Source organism: Patella vulgata, chromosome 1 (genome assembly GCF_932274485.2).
Source record: "Patella vulgata chromosome 1, xgPatVulg1.2, whole genome shotgun sequence".
Lineage (NCBI taxonomy): Eukaryota > Metazoa > Mollusca > Gastropoda > Patellidae > Patella > Patella vulgata.
In genome coordinates this window covers 83,847,980-83,866,781 of record NC_065879.2, presented here as the reverse complement: position 1 = coordinate 83,866,781, position 18,802 = coordinate 83,847,980, and the positions used below count along the sequence as shown (strand labels likewise).

The following is an 18,802-nucleotide window of genomic DNA, read 5'->3' as shown; positions in this document are numbered from 1 at the left end:
ACGGATTAAGAACATGTTGACATACTTCCTTTCATGATTCAACAACAAGACATTTAATTGATCATTTTCGATCCGCAGTGTCGTTCAACCCATCCAATCAATTATTTGTTTGAGGAGCCACGATGGCTAAGTGAGTAAGCCGCTAGCTCTCTAGCCTGGTGGTCATGGGTTTTTCTTGGAGTTGGCCGAGAAAGTTCAAAAGGATTGTTCAGCATGGTTTCCCCTTGTCACTAGTGGTGCAGGACGGAGGGTCTGACAAGACCAGCTGTCTAGTCATTCGAATGGGACAAAAAAAACCCCAAGATCCCATGTACAAATTGGCCTGCACGTAAAAGATCCATTGGCAGTTGCAATTTGATATAAAAGTAGGCTGTAGTGTCGCTGTCTGGGTAAAATTTGCCTCACAGCACACTGTCTGTATGGCATATTTCGTCTTCATTAGCCCAGTGAGAGCAGAACAGCAGGATGTTAAACCCATTTCATTTCATTTCTTATGGTAATGTTTCAAATAAAATACTTTGTACACAATGTAATATTAATATTAAGTGACTAGGAGACCACATCTTACATTATACTAGAGATTTTCCACACAGAAATTAAAACCAGACCCGCAATTGCTTTCTCACCTTAAAAAAAATCCATAGCTGTCAACACAAACATTTCCCTGGATATTTTGATTGGAATCATGTGCAACTTTTTGTTTTATGACATGCCAAAACTATTGGACACCAGCAAAACAATTAATTTTGCCGCCTACAATCAGAGAGAGAGAGAAATGGGGTTTAACGTCTACTCGACACAATATACATGTAGGTCATTTCGGGACTAACATGGTTCAATTTTATGTCATTAATTTGCTTGCGTGTAGGGGTCTTTATTAACAGTAGGAGGAAACCTAAGGACCCAGAGTAAACCCACTAGGTTGAACAGGCGACCCTACTCCTTGTCATGTACAACCGGGGAATCGAAACCATGCCAGTTGACTCAATGACAGACCTTATCATCTAACACCCGACTCCCCAGTTTTAGACGTACTCCTGATGTCAAGATTGTTCCCAGTGACATTTTTTTTTAGGTACTTTTGGGTCGCCGATTGTCTAGTTAAAATTAGTCTTTACATGCAATTTAAACGACATAATCCCAGCTTTAGTTATGCTCGAAAAAATAATTTGTGAAGAGAAATGAGACATTTAATGAAAATGACTATCTATGGAATATCATCCTTCTAGTTTACAGACCATGTAAACAAAACATCAAAGAGAGATATACATCAAGAATTGGTCATGGTAGAATGATCAAACATGGTCATGCATCACTAAATAAACTTACATTACAAACTTATAGTCTTATACATTGAGTCACTGATCGGTATGCAATGCATTTTTATTACAACAATCTGATTTAAATACAGATCTATATTTCATTTCGTTTTTTTCTACTTTCGATGGCCTACACTACATGTACATGAAGATCTGACCCTATGACATCAGACATTTGATTAACCAATCAGCATTGATGCTTCTAGTGGATTACCCACAGTTCCGTGTAAAACACACCTAAAGCTTGCCGTAACAGACAGTTTCATTGGCTAATAGCTCACATCATTCAGAACACGTCAATGATAACAACTCTTCCAGATCCTAGTGTAGTAAGACAAGTAAAACGAAATTTTGAACTATAAAAATGAAACGAAATAGGATCTGTGTTTTAATCGGATTGACAAGGAAAGCTGTCTAGTCGTTCAGATGGGACGAAAAACCGAGGTCCCGTGTACACATTGGCGTGCACGTAAAAGATCCCTTGGCAGTTGGAATTCGATATAAGAGTAGGCCGTAGTGCCGCTGTCCGGGCAAAATTTTCCTCATAGCACACTGTATGGCGTATGCCCGTCTTCATTAGCCCAGGTTAGGAGCAGAACAGTAGGACGATAAACCCCATTTCTTTTCATTTCATTTAATCGGATTGATTTTACAATACATGATAATATATGTACCGTATCTAATTTTTCAGTACTTGAAGATACATTATGGGAGATTCGGTAACGAGTTGTCAGTTCTCACTATAATAGTTCAAAACTAGATAATGTAAAGGCAATTTGGTGAAAATTTCATTCGAATTGAATCACTATGAACCGAGAACTAGTGACTGAAATTCCCAGAAGCCTCGGTCATCATTACTAAAGTCACTACGATAAACAGCATAGTCTCGATTATCCATTTAATCGTTTACTAGAGAAGGAAAGTTATGCAGTAAATCGGCTTACAATCCACTAAAGATTGCAGGCTAGCGCTGCCATCTAGAGTTGATTATTACCTGGATAGGTTAATTAATGTCTAATTAATAATTTAGATAACATTTCAGGCCTAAAGAAAGACCTGAAATAGACAGATTTAGCTCTTGCATAATGTATGTTTAATTGACGAAAAAAAAACATACTCAAACTAATTATCTAACATTACAGAAAACAAAAAACTATCTAATTTTTAAGTGCTTAATCGATGAAAAAAATGGACTCAACTAATTATCTAACATTATTATAGAAAACAAAAAACTAACTATAATCAGTTTAAAGTCTATAAACACCTATATACATGATGAAGATAGCCATGGCTTGTTTATATCGACTACCTGTCAAAACAGCGGGCAGAACAGAACCATCTTTAGATTCAACTTTCACAATATTGTAGTTGGCAAAGGGATTCAAAATCTCTCAAATCACCTTCATCAGCTTTAGCGGAGAAATCCAGTTGTCCATAAATTTGGTGCCATCTTCACGCCTAAGCACACTGGGCCCTCATGCTAATTTGTTAAGGGAGGACGGTCTGAATGCATGAACATGCTGGCCAGTTGCCTGGTGGAGCCCCACAAGAATAGGGAGAGAGCGATATAAATATATAAACCTCTAAACAATGTATATATACTAGTATCTATGACAAAAACAACAACGGTAAGGCCATACTAATTTGATTTTCTGTTCTTTGGGAGAGAGCGAGAGAGAAATGGGGTTTAACGTCCACTCGACACAGACTAGGTCATTTCGGGACTAACTTATGGTTTAATTTTATTTCAATAATTCGCTTGCGCGTAGGGGTCATTAGCAGTCGAAGGAAACCAGAGGACCTGGAGAAAACCCACGAGGTTGGACAGGCGACCGTACTCCTTGTCATGTACAACCGGGGAATAAAAACCACGCCAGTTAACTCAATCAATGACAGACCTTATGATACAGTGCACACACAAGAATAGGGGCCCTGTTCTGATATATGTATGTTGTGACTAGATATACAGCATGTTTTTTTAATGTTTAAAGACTGATTATGCTGGCAGTACCAATACAATAAATTTTTAATTGTATTGATTGTTCCTGTACTGCTTTGCTTTGGGGGACCTCTGATAAATCTCAAGAAGAACTGTGTCACACATCCAGGCTTTAAATTACATAGGATCCAAGTTCAGTCTTCTAAAAAGGGTTACGATTAGGGTTCATATTCCTCAAAATACGTATTTATATAAAGTGACCATTGCGGAGTCTGGAAATTCACAAACCTCCCCAACAAGTCTACAATTAGCATCTCCCAAATGACATACAGTCTGGAAATCCAAGAATCAAATTAAAGACTAGATATCCTAGACTAGGTCATCTTCTTGTGGTCACATTGAATGCTGATTGTACAATTTGAATATTTTAAGTCATAACTGAATGTTATTTTTGTATGTTACATGTATTTCCCCATCTAAGCATTATCAGAACAGATGGACGTAAATGGAATATTAGATTGGATTTAAAATGATCAATTCTTGTTTTAATTCCAGCACATTTTAAGAAAGAGTGATTGTAGTCTTTTAAAAGAAATTCCTTGATCTGTTATTTTACTCAATCTGATTAAAATACAGATCTATATTTCGTTTCGTTTTTTCTTATACTTTCGATGGCCTACACTACATGAAGATCTGACAAGTTGTACTCGAAGGTCGTGTCAGGTGTCATTGATTAATCAATGTGGTTTACCCACAGTTCCATGCATGGCATGCCAATTTGCCGCAGTAACAGACTGTTTCATTGGTTTATCCTCACTTCAACAAAACGCTGGTAATATAACAACTCTTCCAGATCCTAGTATAGTAAAGACAAGTAAAATGAAATTTTGAACTATAAAAAACAAAATGAAATAAGATTTGTGTTTTAATTAGATTGTTATTTTACTTTCAATATGAGCTGATTTCACTTTAGTTTTAATTGATATCAAGTGTCGACTACTAAAAAATCAATTTGAAAAATAATTCAAATTTGAATCTTTAATTATTTATGTGAACATTATCCTCTTAACAAAAATGTGCTTCTTTGTCTCGCTGATATGTAAAGAATATAAATTTCAATCTGATCAGATAACAAATGTAGTCTGTTCACAACGTATGGTTGGAGGCGACAGCAGTATGTTGTTATTATTATGGTATTGTTCACATCAAATGCATATTTAATGTCAAATATCTCTTTTATTTACTTCACCACACATCAGTGTATAAAATATGGATGAGTCCATTTTCAGGGCTCAAATGAAATTGTGTTTAACGCCCTACTGCTCCGACAGGGTTAATGATGAGGAGCATACATGTATGCCATACATGGATACACAATTACTGATGTTTAATACTATGTGGCGATAGTATTGTAAGGTTGGTGGAACGTGTTCGAGTAACTGGATCAACACTTGACCGTCAACATCCTGGTCCACAACGCGTTACAACCCAGACTCAAGATCGCTACATCCGGGTCACTCATCTGTCGGAAGACAAGGACCAGTAAGTGCCAACACCGTAAGACATCGTCTAAGAGAAGTACAACGACCTTATGTTGGAGCTATCCTCAGGGATCATCACCGTTGATATGGGCTCAAGGACACCAGACATGGAGAACAGTAGACTGGCAAAGTGTGCTCTTCAGTGATGAGAGTCGCTTTCATCTTTATCACGCTGACGGCCGTCAACGTGAGTGGAGACGTCTTGGGGAACGTCTTGCAGACTGCTGCGTCTTCGAAACGAATCGATGGGGCGGGGGAAGTGTAATGGTGTGGGGAGGCTTCACATTTCATCACCGAACCGCCCTACACATTTGCAGGGGTCGCGTTAATGCTGTAGCCTACCGTGATGATGTCTTGCAACCAATTGTTGTTCCGATGTTTCGAGCGCACCCACAACTTCAGCCCTTCAAAAAGGATAATGCACGTCCGCATACCGCCCGTTTTAGTATGGACTACCTGGCTGCTAAAAACATCAATGTCTTGGACTGGCCAATGTCTGGGATGGGATTGGACGCTGTCTGTATCGGAGACCACAGATGCACACCATTGCTGCTTTAGAAGCATGGAACAATTTGCCCCAAGCCTTCTTTCAAACATTGGTAAATTCCATGCGACGTCGCTGCACAGCGTGCGTAAGAGCCCGTGGAGGACACACGCGCTACTGTCATCTGTGTCATACTTTTGGTTTTGACCCCTCTGACTTTGTACCGTTGATTACAGATTAAACATCCATAAGTGTACAAATGTGTTGTTATTGATGTGTTCCCATTTGAATATTGTTTCACAATAAGAAGCAAAATAAATAAGATATGTTTACAGGATCATTTTTTTATACGAAAAACTAAGTGATGCGTTTTCCATGGCGCTCAATATATTTAAAAAGAAAACACAACTTTTGTGGGATGACTGGTCTTCTAAACTTGGTCTGAGTGGTCTTACATGTCGGCCCACTATTTAAAACAAACACAACTATTGTGGGATGAGTGGTCTTCTATGTTGGGATAAGTAGTCTTCTATTGGGCCGAGTCATCTTGGGATGAGTTGTCATACATTCATCTTTATATGACATAACATGTTTCAATTTAATACCTTCATACTGAAATATTGGTTCTTATTTTCAATATTTTTTCAAGTGTAATCCCTCACTGTCTCATGTTCATGTACAATTTAACACATCTATAAAAATAATCATATAATCATTAAACACAAGCATGATTTTCTGTAATCACATACATCTAGCGATCAATTTATCTTATTCTAAAGCCTGTGACAGAGAGAGAGAGAGAGAGAGAGAGAGATGTGATCTAACACCACTCCACACTAATTATGTCATTTTGGGACTACATATGGTTCAATTTTATTTCAATAATTTGCTTCCTCGTCTAGGTCTTTAGCAGTGGGAGGAAAATGGAGGACACGGTGTAAACCCATATGGTTGGACAGCCGACCCTACTCCTTGTCATGTACAAGTGGGGAGAGAGAGAGAAATGGGGTTTAACGTCCACTCGACACAAACTAGGTCATTTTGGGACTAACATATGGTTTTAATTTTATTTACATAATTCGCTTGCGCGTAGGGGTCTTTAGCAGTGGGAGGAAACCGGAGGTCCCGGAGAAAACCCACGAGGTTGGACAGGCGACCCTACTCCTTGCCACGTACAACCGGGGATTCGAAACCACGCCAGTCGACTCAATGACAGATATTATGATACTGCGCGCGCACGTTAACCATTCAGCCATCCAACCCCCCCTGTACAAGTGGGGAATCGAAACCACGCCAGTTGGCTCTATGACAGAATGTGTTAAACCACTAGACCATCCAGTGGTATACAGGCCTTTACGTGAAAAAATTCCGAGAGTCAAAAAAAAAAAAGCTCTCCTGAAATTAGAAAACGGGTAAATCGCTCTCCTGAGAAAGTAATCTCTTGGGGAGATCTTTTTTAGCATTTGTGATAAGAACAGGGAACTGAGGGATCTTAATCCAGTTTCAAACAATTTGAAACGGTAATAAACATTTTATATGATATGTCATTTTAAATGACATAAATCATATTACACTGTAAATGTTTTATCTACTAGTTTATTGACTATATGATAAAATATATTGACATTAGACTGTTAGACAGTGTATACAATATACAATGTATAATAAAGCATGTACCTGCATTCAATTCAGTACATGTAGCTTGTGTGTCATACGTGGTTTCGATTTTCCGCTTGAACATAACAAGGAGTAGGGTCGCCTGTCCATCCTCGTGGGCATTCACCGGGTCCTATGGTTTCTTCCCAATGCTAAAGACTCCTATTATGCAAGCGAAAGGACCTATCTCGCGCAAGTGTGGCCCTCCCTTTCCCTCTCTCTCTCTGGTGCAAGTGTGGCCCTCCCTCTCTCTCTCGTGCAAGCGAAAGGACCTATCTCGCGCAAGTGTGGCCCTCCCTCTCTCTCCCCACTTGACTAAATGACAGATCTAATGACTTTTGAGTGAAATCTGTGTCACTACAGGCCCAAGACTGTACAGCGCAGTGGACACTTACGTCTAGCCCCCAGATCCATTCACTTTATTTGAATTGTTCTTTTGTTTGTGATTTCTGCGTATTGTGTCTTGTCCATATATTTGTTTTCGTGTCAATTATGTGTGGTGCAGTCCCCCTGCACTTACTAGTTAAAGAGCACACTTTTCTTTTTAGAGAATCAACTTTCACAACATTATAGTTTTCAGGGATTCAAACTTTAAAAGGCAAGGACTATTTAGTTAATATCTAATTAATCCAAATTCAAATTTAATTTATTACCGCTATTAATAACTAGAAATGTTTACAATATCACAAAATATCCGTGTAACTAGAAATAAATTTAATATAATATCACAAAAACCCTCAATCATAAACCTGAGAAATTAAATGACATTATTTAATGTCGTCGGTTATAATATATTTCTTTAATAGAAAACCTTGTTACGACAGGAAGTATTGAGATTCTATCTCAAGATTAAAACAAAAATAGTGAGTATCATGCAATAAATTTATATAAAATCTCTCATTGGAAGTATGACTAGAAATGAAATGAAATAGGGTTTAACGTCCTACTGCTCTAGACCTTTTGTTTATGGGGGTCACGGTGGCTAAGTGGGTAAGACACTGGCTCGTTAGCCTGGAGGTTGGGTGTTCAATCCCTGCATTGGCCGAGAAAGTTCATCCAGATTTTCTGGCATGGTTCCCCCTTGTCAAAGATGCATGATGGAGGGCCTGACAAGGACAGCTGTCTAGTGGTTCGGATGGTACGAAAAACCAAGGTCCCATGTACTCATTGGCATGCACGTAAAGTTACCTTGACAGTTGGAATTCGATATAAGAGTAGGCCATAGTGCGGCTGTCTGGGCAAAATTTCCCTCTTGGCTGTATGGCGTATGTCCGTCTTCATTAGCCCAGTTCGAAGCAGAACAGTAGGACGTTAAACCCCACTACATTTTGATTTCAAGTAATTTGATGAACTTTTTAATCATTTCAGAAATTTTGACTAAGACTAACAACATATAACTGGGAAATTCAGTCTGTAAAACTCAATACTATTAATCTCCTTTTTTTTATTAAAGATACATTATGGGAGATTCGGTAACGAGTTGGCAGTTCTCAGTATAATAGTTAAAAACTAGATAATGTAAAGGCAATTTGGTGAAAATTTCATTCAAATTAATCCACTATGAACCCAGAACTAAGCGACTGAAATTCCCATAAGCCTCGGTCATCATTACTAAAGTCGGTACGATAAACAGCATAGTCTCGATTATCCATTTAATCGTTTAATAGAGAAGGAAAGTTACGCAGTAAATCGGCTTACAATCCACTAAAGATCGCAGGCTAACGCTGCCATCTAGAGTTGATTATGGCCTGGATAGGTTAATTAATGTCTAATTAATAATTTAGATAACATTTCAGGCCTAAAGAAAGACCTGAAATAGGCAGATTTAGCTCTTGCATAATGCATGTTTAAATAAGAATAAAATGATCGAATATTATTAGAAGAATACCTCATGCTCAAAATAACCTTTGATTCACAAAAATCCAATATATTTCTCACAGATGAAATACATAATAACTCTGTTGTTTACGATATGCTCCATGAAATTGGTAAAACTCAATATTGATGTTTCAACTTGAACATGATATATTTGCCAATTTCTCAAATGACAATAATTTACTGAATTATAGGATTAATACGACTATTCTTTAAATAGGTAGGGCTGTGTATAGATTCCATGTGTTTTAGGGCTTTATTTTAACATACATGTATAAACACAACACATCTATGGATTCCAGGGTTTTAAGGATTTATTTTAACATATCGTATTTTAAACACATACCACAACACAGTTCTATGGATAGCAATCACTATATTATATAGCCTACACACCCGACATGTGAAGTGAAATCTTGTTAAAACTTGTATAATATAGTAATTGTTATCCATACAATGTCATTCAAAGATTACTTTTTAAACAGGACTTAAAAGAAATTACAACTATTGTTTTTTTTAATCAAGCAACGATTAAAATGATGGATTATTATTAGAAGATGATTTCACACCTCAATTTGAAGATTAACAAGTTCTGGATAATCAACACAGGATTATCTCATCCACTCATCCATTTACCCGGTACTTGATTGATTGATTGCTAATTAATACTGATCTTTGATTACAATCTACATCAGTTCTGAGATCCTAAATAAAAAATAGGCCTAACCAATATTCAGTTATTCTTTCTTTTTTTTTTATGATTCTTTGAAATTAATTTCAATTTTTTAAAAAATTAATAGGATAGATTACACACATAGATTTGTGTCATAATTAGCTATGTTGATGCTAAGATTTAAGACTTGAAATAGTTTTAGATATCAGTATTATATGATATTTATACTTTGTTACAATTCTTTGTAATTCAATTTTTTTTATAAATTTTAATCGGATGGATAGGATTTGTGTCATAATCATAATTGACTTTGTAAAAATGCTAAAATTTAAGACTTGAATTAATATTGTCAAGATTCATTGAAACTAATTTTATTTTAATCAGTTAGATTGGATTAGTGTCAGCTATATAATTACTTAGTTGATGCTGAAATTTAAGACTTGACATAGTTTAATAATTGATCTTTGCAAAATAAAGTAGGCCTAATGGACCGTTGGATGATTTGTAATGCAGCTCAATTAATTACTTTGTCATTACTCATTACTTTTTAATGAAATGTCTCAATAATACATGTCCATTAACTGTTGCACATTACTATTAACCGAAGCCTGTGTATAACAAGCTAGTGTAAATGAATTCAGCTGGCTCTATCATTGGTGTTACTGATAGTTTGTTTACAGAAAACAGAATAAAAGTTGTCCAGCTTAGAGTAGAGAACCTTGCTTACCTCACATCATGTTTTGATGACTGCCAGATCCAAAACACTTAATTAAAAACACAAATTATTATAGATAGTTTCTGGAGATGTCCCTTGTTTAAGTTACTCCGTTAGTTTCCGCTGTTAACTATCCACAAAGCACATATTGACAGTAAAAATACACATTATACCCTGTGAAAAATTATACTCCTGCCATGTTCTCTCAGCCCTAATCACTACTTGATCTACAAGGCTGCCACCTAGTGGCCAACAACATGTTTATAAAGGGAGGCAATAAATGACAAATAACCTGACCCAGTCTGTATAATACATAGTCAATTGAGCTTGCTTGCATGTCTGAAGAACAGCTGATAACCAAGACTGTATATCACATTAAATAAACATTAGATTGAAAAAAAAATATTGGATTGAGCTCGCAATATAAACTTTTTTCCTTCTGCAATTTGAAGTAATAGAAAAATAAATAAAGGTGTTTGAAGTGAGAGAGAGAGAGAAATTGGGTTGAACATCCACTTGACACAAACTTGGTCATTTCAGGACTAACATGTGGTTCAATTTTATTACATAATTGGCTTGCGCATAGGGGTCTTTAGCAGTGGGAGGAAACTGGAGGACCCAGAGAAAACCCCTGAGGTTGGACAGGCGACCCTACTCCTTGTCACGTACATGTACAACCGGGGAATCGCAACCCCGCCAGTTGACTCAATGACAGACTTTATGATACAGCGCACACATGCTAACCATTCAGCCATCCAACGACCTGGTGTTTGAAGTATATCTAGATAAAAAAATATTTCCTATCTAGTGTAAATGGGTATGTATAATGCTTGAAAGGCACTATTTTGCCTGGATATTTCACACGGAGCATAAACATTGCACCAGCTATCGGCCAATGAATGCATATGAACTTTATAAAGGTCAGTTAACTTACACAGAGGTATAAGAAAAAGGCCTTTGCAATGTCTTTTTAAAACTGAAGCAGTTGATCGCCACTTGCATATTTATGGCCAATATCAAATTTTGCACGGCTTAATCATCACTAAATTGAAACAAACCGATTATTCAACATCTAATTAAAGATACATTATGGGAGATTATATAAAGAGCAGGTAGTTCTCACTATAATAGTTAAAAACTAGATAATGTAAAGGGAATTTGCTGAAAATTTCAGTCAAAATTGATCCACCCTGAACCAAGTATTAAGCGATTGAAATTTGGGCCAAGCCTCGATCATCATTCCTAAAGTCAGTAAGATAAAAAACATAGTCTCGATTATCCATTTTTTGATTTAATCAGAAGCAGCAGACCGGGTTCTAATCCAGTAAATATCACAGACTGGCGATGCCATCAAGAGTTGATTATGTTCTGGATAAGATAATTAATGTATAATTAATAATTTAGATAACATTTCAGGCCTAAAGAAAGACCTGCAATTGGCAGATTTAGCTCTGGCATAATGTATGTTAATTGCTATTTTGTGTTTACAATGAACGTTACTTTGGATGCCATGGATCATGCACTGTAAGCCACGTATCATTTAATCTTGTGAATTTAGCACTAATTTCTTTCATATTCGTTTAATATCAAATCTTTGTTTAAAAATAAACAAAACTATAAACAGAAGATAATCTCCACAATTTGGATTAAGCGGAATTAGACAAAAATGACCTAGTTTGTGTGGAATGGACATTAAACTCCATTTCTGTCTCTAGTTCACACATAGTCATTTTTTAATTTTAGTGTCACCAGCCTATTGATTATACAATATGCAACATGTTCCAGTTACTGCAGATAACTAGGAAGTTAAACCCCATTTAATTTTATTTCATTTAAAGATACTTTATGTAAAATTTAGATAAAGAGCTGACCATTCTTGCTATACAATATGCAACATGTTCCAGTTACTGCAGATAACTAGGAAGTTAAACTTCATTTAATTTTATTTCATTTAAAGATACTTTATGTAAGATTTAGATAAAGAGCCCGACCATTCTTACTTTTATAGCTCAAAAATAGATAATGTAAAATGAAAATATTGCAAATTTCTTTCAAATTACTTCATTCTGAGCCATGTTATCACTGTTTGTAGTTGTGACAAGATGTTTGCATTGTGGTAACCAGGGCACTGGTATATTCGAGACTTAGCCGCGTTTTCCCATTTTCAAATTAAATTTTTAAATGACGAACCGTTCTAATCTAGTTAAAATTTCGAGTATCGGATGCCATCGAGAGTTGATTATGGTCTTATTTTGTTAATAAATGTCTAATTAATAGTGTATATATAACATTTCAGGACTAAAGAGAGAGAGAGAGAGAGAGAGAGAGAGAGAGAGGGAGAGAGAGAGAGAGAGAGATGTGGCTTATTGTCCACAGGACACAAACTACATGTAGGACTAACACATGGTTCAATTTTATTTCAATAATTCGCTTGAGCATAGGGGTCTTTAGCAGTGGGAGAAAACCGGAGGACCCAGAGAAAACCCACGGGGTTGGACAGGCAACCCTACTCCTTGTCACGTACAACCGGGGAATCAAAACCACGCCAGTTGACTCAATGACAGATCGTATGATACAGTGCGCACATGCTAACCATTAGGCCATCCAACTCCTTAGGCTTAAAGAGAGTTCGACCTGCAATAGGCAGATTTAACTCTTGCATAATGTATGTTTAATTTCCAGATCCTGGTATTAAAATGTCGTTGGTAAATGTTAAATGATAATAAATAATTGACATGTTACGGACGAATAATCACATGATATAAATAATCAATATAAATATATAAACCTCTAAACAATGTATATATACTAGTATCTATGACAAAAACAACAACAACGGTAAGGCCATACTAATTTGATTTTCTGTTCTTTGGGAGAGAGCGAGAGAGAAATGGGGTTTAACGTCCACTCGACACAGACTAGGTCATTTCGGGACTAACTTATGGTTTAATTTTATTTCAATAATTCGCTTGCGCGTAGGGGTCTTTAGCAGTGGTAGGAAACCGGAGGACCCGGAGCAAACCCACCAGGTTGGACAGGCAACCCTACTCATTGTCACGTACAACCAGGGATTCGAAACCACTCGACACAGACTAGGTCATTTCGGGACTAACATATGGTTTAATTTTATTTCAATAATTCGCTTGCGCGTAGGGGTCTTTAGCAGTGGTAGGAAACCGGAGGACCCGGAGCAAACCCACCAGGTTGGACAGGCAACCCTACTCATTGTCACGTACAACCAGGGATTCGAAACCATGCGATTTAACTCAATAACAGGCCTCATGATACAGCGCACACGTGCTAACCATTCGACCATCCTACCCCCGCTGTTCTTTGGGAACCCCAATACAAATTTTGTATCTTATTACTTTGTGAAAAAAAAATATATATATTTAAAACCCAAAATATTTTGTTGAGCTGTTTTTAGTTCCAAACTTTTGAGTTTTGAAATTTTAAACAAAACATCTTTAACATGATTCAAGTCCCCAGAAAATTAAATTGGTGTTGCCTAATGGCTATTAATAGTAACGTATATACGTATATTTAATGTCTATATAAAATGCACATATTGTTAATCAAGCATATATCAGATCATGTGACTGAGATTGATATATTGTGATTAAGGAGACATGAGATTGTAGTAAATTATTTATGAGCATTTTCACCTTTGACAAACTTATCTTACAGTTTAGTCTATAGTCAGCTTTAAATGAAAACAAGTCAATAGTGAGGCGGATGCGGGGCCCAAGGAGAGGGGAGCCAATACATGGTTGTTTGGGGACTAACACATGGTTCAATTTTATTTGAATAATTCGGTTGCGCATAGGGGTCTTTAAAGTTTAACAGTGGGAGGAAACTGGAGGAACCTGAGAATGCCCACAAGGTTGGACAGGTGAACCTACTCCTTGTCACGTACAACCGGGAAATCGAAACCACGCCTTAGACTTCTTCATCTAATGACCTTATACACTGTGTATAAATTTAAAGTCAATCGGATATTAACTTTGGCTTTTGGAGCGTCTACAAGATTTTTCAAAGTGATCAAGGGCCATAACTCTGGCAGTAATTACAGGAAATAAAAACCCTAAAAGAAATTCCCTTCTTGCCGTCTGCTGTTTTACACCAGTGTTGTAATAAATGACTTAAAACTGATATATGAGGAGTCCAGTGTTGTAATAAGTCACATTTTTGTCTTTTCGCATTAAAGGCAAAACAGACTTTTGGATGAGAATGCTTGACGCGAACAGAACAACGAGTGGGTTTAATTACAACTTCAAAATGATGTTTAATACGAATCATAATTACCAGTACAACAACTGACTTCCACCTTTTAGCCAAATTAAGGTCACATAAAGGGTACGATGGACGTATTTGTCCAGGAGGCCATTTCAGAAGGGCCTTGGTTCGATGCAACTCTGATCGTTTTTACCTAAAATTGATTGTTCCACAGAAAGCTTATACAATTTGCTACCAGATGGCGCCATTAACTGGGGTTCGTTGAAAAAGTGACTTAGATCGTTCTTCCCCGGAGCTCTTCATATTTAATTTTTAACCCCTAGGGTTTAGTGTTAGAGTTATTATCTAACAAGTTTTTCTGTAATTAGAAATAATACTGCACAAAGCTCGTTGTCTTTATATTTGTTTCATGTAAATTTGTTTCTTAAATCGGGAAATTGATATTGAAAATATAGACAGTGTTTGGGTAACATAGATACGACACTGGTGTTCATGTTGTGTAAATATATCCATATTTAACACAACCTCAACACCACAGACCTTAACTCAGATTGATTTCAAATACAGGGGGGGTCTGAGGTTGAGTTAGACACTACACCACTTTAACTCAGGACTTGAATTGACCCATTCTAGTTCATTTTGAAAGCTTAGCATATGTAGAAACTGCTCATTATGGAGCTCAGTCAAGACATTCAACCAAGTTTGAATATTCATCACTATTAGAAGAAGTTATTGTGTCCCATACAGTGGGACAGACAGACAGACATTCACATTAATAGTGATTAATGAAATGGGGTTTAACGTCCTACTATTCTGTCTGGACAGACTGGGCTAATCATGACATTAGGTTTCATCTGCATACATGACCTGCACTGGGATCGAAATTTTAGGCCTCTTGTTCAGAGAGCCGCCTTACCTACATCTGGACCCATTTGCATGTATAACAGAACTTATCCATTAATGTGGCTGTAAGTTTATGCACAAGAATTTATCCTATCCAGAGCCAGGGTTGCTCATCTAGTAAGCCCAGAGAGAGGGAGGGAGAGAGAGAGAGAGAGAGAGAGAGAGAGAGAAATGGGTTTAAGGTCCACTAGATACAAACTAGGTCATTTTGGGACTAACATATGGTTCAGTTTTATTCCAATAATTCACTTGTGTGTAGGGGTCATTAGCAGTGGGAGGACCCGGAGAAAACCCACAAGGTTGGACAGGCGACCCTACTCCTTATCACGTACAACCGGGGAATCGAAACCACGCCACTCAATGACAGAATTATAATAAAGTGTGCACATACCAACCATTCAGCCATCCCCCCCCTCCCCCTCATCAAGAAAGGTGCTGTCTTGCTAACAAAAATGTCCCAGTGTTAGCCAAGAAATTTCATTAGCCCCAGGGGGTTCGGGTGACTGAATGGTTAACGCCGCGCATTGTATCATAAGCTCTGTCATTGAGTCAAGTGGCGTGGTTTCGATTCTCTGCTTCTATGTGGCAAGGAGTAGGGTCGTCTGTCAAACCTCGTGGGTTTTCTTTGGGTCTTCCGATTTCCTACCATGGCTAAAGATCCCTACGACCGAATGACCTAGTTTGTGTCGAGTGGACATTAAACCACATTTCTCTCTCCTTAGCCCAGTCGGTGCAGGAAAGTAGAACCAAGGCTCTCGTCTCACTAACCAGGATATCTAGGGTTCATTCCCGAAAGTTCACTAGCCCAGTCAGTGCAGAAAAGTAGGACGTTGAACCTATTGGATTTGAGATATTAATCCAGTACTACCAAATGTTACTATTGACCCAGAAATTGATTTGCATGTAACTACAAACCAATTGTTTTTCTTGTGCAACATCCTGCTGTTTTGATCCATAGATATATTAATTTATAAAAACCAATAAATGAAATGAAATCAAATCAAATGAGGTTTAACGTCCTACTGTTTTCTCCCCTGGCTGAAATTCCTCCCCTTTCATTTGAAATTCTTCCACTGGAAGTCAAGTGTATCTTGTTGAGAATCAGTGGACATCCAGATAGCAAAACCTTTCAGGAACATCAGTGGACGTAATGAACTAGTTTGTGCTGAGTGGATATTAAAGTTTAATATCCACGTGACTCAACACCAACATAATGGTTAAACCCCATTACTCTCTCTTTTTTGGGGGTTGGATGGCCGAAAGGTTAGCACGCGCACGTGGTATCATAAGGTCTGTCATTGAGTCAACTGGCATGGTTTCGATTCTCTGGTTGTATGTGACAAGGAGTAGGGTCGCCTGTCCAACCCCATTGGTTTTCTCCGGTTTCCTCCCACTGCTAAAGACCCCAACAGCGAATTATTGAAATAAAATTGAACCATATGTTAGTCCCAAAATTACCTAGTTTGTGTTGAGTAGACGTTAAACTCTATTTCTCTCCTTCTATTGTCTTTCCTAGTTTGGAGTCCACCCCTGCTCTAACTAATTTCTCGAATGGCTGAAATCCCCCCCCCCCCCATTTGAATTTCTTCCCCTGGAAGCCAAGTGTATCCTATTAGAGAATCCAAGGAGATCCAGATAGCAAAAACCTTTCAGGAACATCAGACCAGTCATTGTAAATATTTGCATCTCATCATTTTGGTTCCCACTATCTACAGTCATTCTGATTTGTCTCTTTCTATATTGTGAAATGAAATGGCATATAACGTCCTACTACTCTGCTCCGACTGGGCTAATGAAGACGAGCATACGTCATACAGTGTGCTATGAGGGCAATTTTGCACGGGCAGCAGCACTATGGCCTACTCTTATATCGAATTCCAACAGCAAAGGGCTCTTTTACGTGCATACCAATCTATACACAGGACCTCGGTTTTTCGACCCATCTGAATGACTGGACAGCTGTCCATGTCAGTCCCTCCGTCCTGCACCACTGACAAGGGGAAACCACGTCGGAAAGTTGTAACAGAAATTTGAATGAAATAACAGAAGCTATTCCATCTTAATGTTGAGTTTTCTTGCTTGGTGAAAACAACATGTATCTCTCCATACTGATGGCTAGATGAAAAGATATGACCACAGAATCATAACAACCAATTCAAAACTTGAATGTACACTTAGGCCTAATCCAGCCTCTTCATGGAACCAGATATTTTGTGAAGAAAACTGATAGAATATTGCTAGACAGACATTTGCTCTGATTACAAGAGTACAGCTATATAAATTTATGGCTAGACAGTGTCCTGTTGAAAGACAGTATATATTTACCTCAGTTTTGTTGAGCAGGGGCTATTTCATAAAATCTAGTGAATATCATTTTGACAAAGAAAATACCGAAGTCATTCTTTTCTATATTTGGCTGAGATCCTTAAAAAGCTCTCTGCGACATCTCCCTCGGACGTTAAGCACAATAAATGAATGAACAAGCATAAGGATTTGGTAAATCAAGATTTGAGCTCCAGTGTCATAAAAAAAAAACCAATGATGTACAGTTCACCATTCAACAAGAACACATCTTTTTTTAAAATGAAATTGATTTCAAGATGATGTAAATCAAACTACATGACCATCGCATCTTTGTAAGATATATTTAATTGACTTCTTGTCATAAATGGAAATATTGATATGTGGCATAAAATGTAATTGAAATGTAATTGACCATAACATGATTTTTGGAATGTAATTAATTACTATTGAAATTTTCCATTAACTATTACATAACCATATAATTAAAAAAATGTAATGATTACCGTCCATTACCATTGCCATTACCACAGCCTTGCACATCGGATGCATGTTTCTATATAAAATAAACAGACTGAGAAAATTCCTGTAGTAGTCATTACCTCAGTTGAAAATGGACATATTTCCGGTTTCACAAATCATACTCAGAGTTAAGTTAAGAATTTACTCAACTTTCAATCACTGTATATATGAGAAATATCTTTGATCCAGAAACACAAAAATTTGCACATAGTTTCTTATTGATGTATTTGACATATTAAAACAACAAAAGTTTTATAAACTACATTTGAGTAAATTCTTAACTTAAGTTAGAGAATGTTTTGTGAAACTGGGACCTATGTATTTCATATTGCATGTTCAACTCGGTCTAGAACTACCCTGGTTGTCAGTCAGCTTCAAGTTGCGGTCATAAACGGTTGATTGCAGTGGATTACCTTGGATTATAGTTAAATGAGAGGGAAGGGGGAGAAACAGAGAGAGAGAGTTTAACCTCCACTTGACACAAACCAGGTCATTTTGGGACTAACATATGGTACAATTTAGAAAACCCACGAGGATTCTAATAAAAGATAGAGAGAGAAATGGGGTTTAACGTCTACTTGACACACACTAGTGGGAGGAAACCGGTGGACCCGGAGAAAACCCACGAGTTTGGACAG

At 37.3% G+C, this 18,802-nt stretch overlaps 1 protein-coding gene across 2 annotated transcripts in view; it reads right to left on the bottom strand.

The window, feature by feature from the left end:
• The window catches only part of LOC126821800 (nuclear receptor coactivator 2), a 124,241-nt gene that overhangs the window by 85,711 nt on the left and 19,728 nt on the right, over positions 1-18,802 (bottom strand). Inside the window, exon 1 of one of the 2 annotated variants that reach the window (XM_050550317.2) lies at positions 10,215-10,442. The exons of the other annotated variant lie outside the window; for it this stretch is intronic. The gene's annotated coding sequence lies outside the window, so the exon portion shown is untranslated. Of the gene's footprint in view, positions 1-10,214; positions 10,443-18,802 lie in introns of those variants that run through there. 2 annotated transcript variants of the gene reach the window in all.